The 8,027-nt window shown below is 52.5% G+C and overlaps 1 long non-coding RNA gene across 1 annotated transcript; it reads left to right on the top strand.

Moving 5' to 3' along the window:
* The first annotated feature begins 6,279 nt into the window (after positions 1-6,279).
* LOC142853966 (uncharacterized) lies at positions 6,280-7,564 on the top strand. Its single transcript, XR_012911290.1, has 3 exons — positions 6,280-6,376; positions 7,080-7,208; positions 7,431-7,564. It is a non-coding gene; the product is annotated as an uncharacterized LOC142853966 (long non-coding RNA).
* Positions 7,565-8,027: the final 463 nt, after the last annotated feature.

Below are 8,027 nucleotides of genomic sequence, written 5' to 3'. Positions count from 1 at the left end.
TGGAGTGCGTGACCATAGAGCATGCACACGTGCAACAGATGAATGTGATAACAAATCCGCAGCTTCAGCACTTGGCAACTTGTTGGCACTTACCTGCTTTTCCCAGCCTGCCTGTTGTTGGACTAAATCATGTGACTCGTGGGACCAGTAACTGTGGGCAGAGATGGCACCAGTGGCTTCAGTCTGATGTGTCTCCTCATGCTGCTACCACTTTGGCAGCTGCCTGTCTTTTTTTTGAATTTTCGAGGCAGGGTTTCTCCGTAGCTTTTGGTTCCTGTCCTGGAACTAGCTCTTGTAGACCAGGCTGGCCTCGAACTCACAGAGATCCACCTGGCAGTTGCCTGTCTTGATGGCACTTGAGAGGAAAACCGTCTGGAGCCTGAGGTCCTGGGTGGAGGGGGCCTCTGCCGCCCCATGACCCGTCAGTCATCCACAAGCAAGGCAGTTGATTGGCTTGGTGCCTAGGAGAGCCTGCTGCTCTTCTAGAGGACCTGAGCACAGTTCTCAGCACGCCCTGGGAGGCTCACAAACCCCTGCTTCTGAGGTCAGCTGCAGAAACTGGTGCCTGGGCAGACCCTGCTCCACCCCTCCCCACCGCAGGCCTGGTCCCACGACCTTCCTTTCCCATCCAGCCTGGCTCCATTCCTGCCCCAGCCATGTCACAGCTCCCTGGCCAGACTTGGGTTTCTAATTTTTATGTCTTTTTACACCTATCTACTGTGGTATACATGCCATGGCATACGTATGAGGACATCTGTGGGAGCTGGTTCTCCTTCCACGTGTGGACTCTGAGAATTGAACCCAGGTCCTCAAGCTTGACGGCAAGCCCCTTACCTGCTGAGCCATCTTGCAGCCCCTGTGCCCAGTGGTTGCTTCTGTCTGCACAGAGCTCCCTAGCTGTGAGTGACAGCATCTTCAAGACCATGCCCCTCCCTCTGCTACCATCCTTGTGTCCCCCATGTCTGTCTGGTTTGTCTGTTTTTTAATACAGGTTTTCTCTGTGTCGCCTTGGCTATCCTGAAACTTACTCTCTAGATCACTTACTGTCTCTAAACTTACTTCTAGGCTTTGTAGTCAGAGATCCGCCTGCCTCTGCCTCTGCTGGGATTAAAGGTGTCACCACCACCACCCAGCTCCCCCACCCCCTTTCCTACAGCTGGAGGTGGGCCCCTCTTGAACAGTTTGGTGGTATACTGTGGGGCAGCGTTCATGTTGTGTTCGTGTTTGCCTAGTTTCTAGGACATTTTAAAATAAACTTCATCGTGTGTGCCCAGCACAGTGCGGGGGTCAGAGCCAACTTGGTGGAGCTTTCTTCACCCACCTTTACGTGGTTCTGGGGATGAAACTCAGGTTGCTGGCTTGCACAGCAAGCTCCTTTAGCCTCTAAGCCATCTTGTTAGCCCAGTCTCTGGGCTTTTATAGCTGCCATTATACTTGAAAAATCTGGGGCCATTATTTCTTCAAAAATGTTCAGGTCGCCTCTTTGATCTCCTCTGTTCCTGAGGCTTCTGTCACACATATGCTCCAGGCCTTGATTGTCCCCAGCTCCAAGGTGCTTCTTTATTCTTTAAAAAGTTTTCTTTTTATTACATTTTATTTATTTTGGGGGTTCTTGTGAAGATAAGAAGACCAGGTATGGGAGTCTGCTCTCTAATTCATGGGTTCCAGGATCAAACTCAGGTGTTTGAGCTTGGCAGCAAGAACCTTCACCCACTGAGCCATCTTGATTCTTGTTCCGTCCCTTTCTGTGTTTAGTCTGTCAGTCTGTCTATCTATTTACCTATTTATTTATATCTCAGACACAGTCTCAGGCTAGACTCCCACTTGTTATGTAGCCACGGATAACTTTGAACTCCTCATCCCTAGACCTGTGTCACCACCACTGCTGGTGTTCCCTAACCTTTGTGTTCTGGCTCCCCAGTCTGCTGAGGTCATGCCCACCACGTGGGTAGCTTCAGCCTAGGGTCATCCCCACTCAGGTGCGTGGTAGGTCCTTTTAGTGTCTTCTGTGGCTCCAGTGACAGGTTCATCTCTGACCTTGAACACCTGTGATGATGAGACTGTTTGGATAGCCTTGGAATCTCTGCTGTCGGGTCCCTTGGGCTGGTCTCTCATTGACCAAGCCTTCCCTCCTTTGTCTCCCAAAGCCAGACGTGACCCCAGCTCCAGACTCCAGGCACGGCGGATGGCCTCCCCTGGTACCAGGTATTTTTGTCTACAAAGTGATCTGACTCTATGGGCTGAGCTGGAAACAGCCAGATGCTTTCAAGTCTGGCTTCAGAACTCCAGAAGACGCTTGGGAGCAGCCGTGTGCCCACAGGGAAGCCGGCCTTGTTAGTGCTCCACTGTGCCACATGCTGGCCCTGGGGGCCCATGTGAACTAAAGGTAGTTTTGAGGCCAAGGTCCTCATCTTAAGGGGCCCCAGCTTCTCTCTGTTCTTTTCCTGGCCCTTCTCCGGACCCTGGGTCTGTTCCCCCCTCCCCCGCCCAGTCTGTGGTCTTGCTGGGCTCCACAAGCCTCCTGTGGCCTGGAGTGTCCCTGAGCCCTGACCACCATGGATGGGCCTTTGTAAGCTTTGTCCTTCTCAGGCTGCCTGTGTGGCTTAAAACTCTTCGGAGCTGCGGCTTCACGTATTTCTGCCCCCCACCCCGTCATCATTTTGTTATCTCAGAAAGGCAGCCTGCTTCTTGCTAGGGACCGAATTTGTGTCCAGACCAGCCTCTGCTAGACAGGGAGACTGAGGTCTGGAGAGCTGGCGTGGCAATTCGCTCATCCTGCTCTTGCAGAGGAACTGTGCCAGCGAGGTGACAACTGCCTGGAACCCACACTCCAGGGGACCTGAGGCCCTCTTCTAACTGCACAGATCCCCACGCTTACACACATGCACACACACAAATAAAAATCAAATAAGGAATGGGGGCTGGAGAGACGGCTCAGCAGTTTACAGCGCTGGCTGCTCTTCCAGAGGACCTGGGTTTGATTCTCAGCACCCACATGGCAGCTTACAAGTGTCTATCACTATAGTTACTGGGATCTCAAGTCCCCTCTGGCCTCAGAGGGCACCAGGAACATACATGGTACACAGATAAACATGCAGCTAAAACATCCATACATATAAAATAACAAAACAATTGCTTACATTTTTTCAAAAAGGAAGATTTATCTCCAGGTCCAAACTATGTGCATATTTACTTAGAATGCTGTGTTTAGAGCTTCAATAACGTGGCTCTAAGGAAAGTTGTGTGAATTAATTACTTGTCTTCTTGCTCTGATAAAATCCCGACTGTCTTAGTTACCGCTCTATCGCTGTGAAGACACAGCACGACCAAGACAGTCTTAAAAAGAAACCATTTAACTGGGGACTGGCTTATGGTATCAGGTTAGCTTGTGAGCATCGTGGTGGAAGCAGACAGGCACAGCCCTGGAGAGCAGTGCTGAGAGCTTCCCAACCTGTGGTAGCTTGAATGTAATTGGTCCCCACAAGCTCATGGGGAGTGGCACTATTAGGAGATGTGGCTTTGCTGGAGTGGGTGTAGCCTTGTTGCAGGAAGTGTGTCACTGTGGGCTTTGAGGTCTCATATATGCTCAAGCCATAGCCAGTGTCTCAGACCACTTCCTGTTGCTTTCTGGTCAAGATGAAAGAACTCTCAGCTCCTTCTGCTTCTCCAGCACCGTGTCTGCCTGTATGCCACCATGCTTCCCAGGAGGTTTTTCCTGGCTCACAGCTCAGGGTGGAGAATCGTGGTGGTGGGAGTGGGAGGTGCTGGTCACACTGCACCTCCAGGCAGGAAGAAGAGACAGCCAGATGTTGCTGCTACCTGGCTGTCTCCTCTGTGTTCACTCTGGGACCCTGGCCCACGGGTGCCACCCACACTCGGGACAGATCTTCTCAGTGAAACTCTCTGGAAATGCATTTACAACAAACCAAGATGGATCCGCTGGGCGACTTCTAGCAGATAGAGGTAAGTCATCTCGCTAGGCAAATATGAGAAGGAGCCATGAGACTCAGAAACTGAGAGCCCAGCCAAAGGGTCAGACCGCATATTAGACACAGTTGAAGAGAGAACTGGGGAACTGGGAACAGAAGGGAAGAAATCATTACTATAAACGAGCACACAGAGAGAAGCAAAAACAATGGGAGTCATGGGACAGAGAACGAGTTCTAAGACATCAGGAGATTTGGGAGAGGTGAGGTTTGCTTTTTAATTTTATTTACTTATTATTTATACAGTGTTCTATCTGCATGCCAGAAGAGGGGATCAGATAGAATTACAGATGGTTGCTGGGAATTGAACTCAGGACCTCTGGAAGAATAGCCAGTGCTCTTAACCTCTGAGCCATCTCTCCAGCCCCGAGAGGTGATATTTAATGGTATATATTGATGAGGAACTTTTCAGAGCTAATTAAAAAAAAAAAAGACACACTGAGGAGGTGGAGGGATTCTAAGAGAAAATCAAAGAAACCCAGAGCTAAAATCATCACTGTGAGCTATAGAACCCAAGAAGATGCGCTCTCTCTTTTTAACAATTGTGCGTGTGTGGATATAGAGGTCAAAGGACAACTAGCAGAGTTGATTCTCTTCCTTCGCTATGTGGGTCCTAGGGACTGAACTCAGATTATTAGGTTTAGCTGCAAGCACCTTTACCTACTGAGCCATCTTGCTGGTACCCAAGAAAGCTATCTTCAGGTCAGACAAACCAGGCAGTGAGGCGCACCTGCCAGGAGGACCAGAAGTTATATTCCTCTTTGACTGCTAGTTCCCAAGTCAGTGCACACAAGGCACAATTACCCATGCAGAGGCAGGTCACCCACGCAGCGTGCCATGCTGCTCTGGGTACCAGTGTGGGCTCTGGGGAGCAGAGAAGCCTGAGTCCTATCTCCAGGACCTTAGGCCTCTTGGAGCCTCTGCTGTCCAGGGGCTGGATGGTGGGGCTGCCTGCCTGATCCTCAAAGGTTCCAGGAGAGGGGTGATGAGTGGGGTAAGGGAGGAGACTGGGGATGGGGGATAGAAGAGAGGCTGAGAAGGGCACATGAGGACAGAAAACCCAGGGCAATCCTTTCTCGTCTATCCCCAATGCGCTCTTGTGTGAACATGCACGCGCGCGCGCGCGCACACACACACGTGCGTACACACATGCACGCGCGCGCGCGCGCGCGCGCGCACACACACACACACACACACGCACGCACGCACGCGCTCCCACATGAACAGCCCCCCCCAGCCACATGCACACACAGACACATTCTCCTCAACCACAGCAGCCTTCTCCATTCTTGCTATGAGTTTCTCACCAAACAAGCTCCATTAATCGTCTAATAACCGGATTAATTAAGGACGCTGAAAGTAAACAGCAAGAAGGTAATTTGCTCCTGATTACTGTGTAATTGCGGGAGGATGAACTCATTTGCATATGCAAAGAAGGCTGCAGACAAAGAGTGACAATGGAGGGAAGGAAGTGTGCCTCTGACCTCAGGGCTGAGGGGCTTCCTTTCCTGCTGGCTGGCCTCAGCCTCAGGCTCCCAGGGCAGCCGAGAGGCAGCCTTGCTCCCCAGGGCCAGCAGCCAGCCATCTGGTCCAGGCACTTCCTCCAGAAGAGGGGGATCTACGGACTGGAGAGTCCTGCCTTTGCCCTGTCTGGTCGGCTGTGGGCAACAGGTGCCCCGACACAGAGCAGTGTGCCCCCAGGGCCTGGCTGCACATGGGCTGTGAGACTACAGCCGAAGAGGCCGCCTTCTGCAAACTGAAGGAGTGGGGAAGGGCTTGCTGGGCTCATTTCCCAAAGGCTTTCAGGCACTGCCAACTCCAGGACGCCTTCCAGAACTGTCCCAGAAACCTGCTTTCTTCTGGTGGGAAGTTGGCTCATTTCTGCAGCAGACTGTCCACGACGCAGCTACAACAACCCCCAGGACTGGGGGGCCGGCAGTGTGGCCTAATGACCGTCCTTGCTCCCTCACAAGGCGACTTGCAGGCTTGCAGGGGCGTTGCCCGTGCTGGGTGTCTTGGCCATTGGGCCTTCCGACGCCAAATTGTTTTCTGATGGTGGAGTCTGTCTCTCTTGAACTCAATTTGCGTTTTCAAAGCAGCTAATAGACGCATTAAAAAATCCATTTTCGCTCGGGATTGAATCTGACTGAGCTGGATCAATCCACAGATGCGCCCACCACCCTTGCACGTAGCTATGGAGACCGCAACGCTGCTCTCCCAAACCCACTGCAGCCCCTTCGGGGCGGGGTTCAATCAGGAGAGGACCCAATCCCCCCCCCCTCGCAGAGTGACCCTTGTCCGCACCCGTGGCTTGGCTCATCTACAGACCTCATGCATCCTCTTCCAAGAGCCCCCGAACCTCAAGGATCCCGAGGCAGGTGGACACATAGGTAGGTGTCTGCGCATGCTCAGCTGGTGCGTGTATACTTGACCATTGTATTTGAAGAGGGCCCACATTACCTGGGTTCAAATTCCCACTCTGCTTTTGTGGCTAAGGCCTAGGGCGACATCTTTGTACCTGGGCTCCCTAACCAAAATCCACCTCCTTGTAGGGCTGGAGGTGGCTGGGAGGCCCCTCAGATTGGCAGAGATCCATACTTTAGCTCTGGCTTCTTTGGGGAGACTCACTTTATATAAACCCCTTCCATGCGAGTCAGTGACTCCCCCACCTCCACACTGGGAGTCCCCTACTGGGTATCTGCAGATTCTCAGTGTGGGCCCCTAGCAGCAGCCCCCAGACTGAAGTCCCTGATAAGAGAGCCCTGGGCCAGCTGTCAGGGATGAGCCGGCCATAGCAGGCCTCCGGGGCCCTTCCATACCACCTGCTACTGTGGCCCCAGTGAGGGCCACCCACTGTTTCAGGACCTGGGACGTACCAGTCGGGATTTGGAGGGGAAGAGGCTCTGGTCTGTGGTGTTATGGTGGTCAGAAAGACGCTGGAAAGGGGGGCTAGTCAGTAGGGTGTGAAAGCATTAGGAGTATTCCAGAAATGGAAGAGGAACACAGGCTGAGGGATTTATTTATTGACGGGGTCTTAGGCTGGCTTCAAACTCCCTATGCAGCCCATGAATTGAGGACTTCTGATTCTCCCAGTTCCACCTCCCGAGTCTGGGATGACAGGCCTGCACCTCCACCCAAATTTCTGTGATGCTGGGAATGGAACCCAGGGCTCTGCTGGTCCAGCCATCTTGCTAGCCTTTCTGTGGTTGTCTTGGCTCTTAGGTACTTTCCACTTTCAGGAGTGTTTGAGTATGCAGTCCTGACTCTCCTGCCCCATGCTAAGCACTCGCTCCCACCTTCCCCCCCATGTAGTCCTGACTCCCCCCATGCTAAGCCCTCGCTTTGCCCCCCCCCCCCCCCCGCACGCAGCCCTGACGTCAAAGCAGGCTGCTCCGTCTCCACAGAGTACTGCTGGCATCCAGACATTTTTATCTTCCTGTTTAGGTTTTTGTGGCTCAGGCTCTCACTACTTAGCACTGGTGGACCTGGAAGTGTCTCACTTGCCTCGGCTCCCAGAGTGACAGGGTCACAGACTTGCTTACCAGACCTGGCTACAGATCCTTTTAGAGAAATCCGACACCCTAGCAATACTGACTCTTCTGGTCCAGGACAGTCTAGCCCTCTTCCCTCCCTCCCTCCCTCCCTCCCTCCCTCCCTCCCTCCCTCCCTCCCTCCCTCCTGTTTTGTTTGTGACTGAATCTCATTCAGTCAATCAAGTTGGCCTTGGAATTTTGGACATGCACTACCATAACTATCATTTATAAAAATTTTAAATCATTTTCTTTATTTTGTGTTTGTGGTGGGTTTGGGTGTGTTCCTGCAACAGCACAAATGTGGAGGGCAGAGGCTAGCATGCAGAGTTCTTTCCCCCATCCCAGGGGACCTGGGGATGGGTGTCCACCGACTCTTTACCCACTGAGCCATCGCCCCATGCCCCACCCCACCCCCTCATTTCTTTTTGGATTTTTTGGAGACAGTTTCTTTCTGGGTAGCCCAAGTTAGTCTAGAGTTCATTATGTAGCCCACGCCTCCAACTCCCAT

Source organism: Microtus pennsylvanicus, chromosome 7 (assembly GCF_037038515.1).
Source record: "Microtus pennsylvanicus isolate mMicPen1 chromosome 7, mMicPen1.hap1, whole genome shotgun sequence".
Classification (NCBI taxonomy): domain Eukaryota; kingdom Metazoa; phylum Chordata; class Mammalia; order Rodentia; family Cricetidae; genus Microtus; species Microtus pennsylvanicus.
Note: the sequence above shows the minus strand (reverse complement) of the source record. Positions and strands in the feature narration are given on the sequence as shown.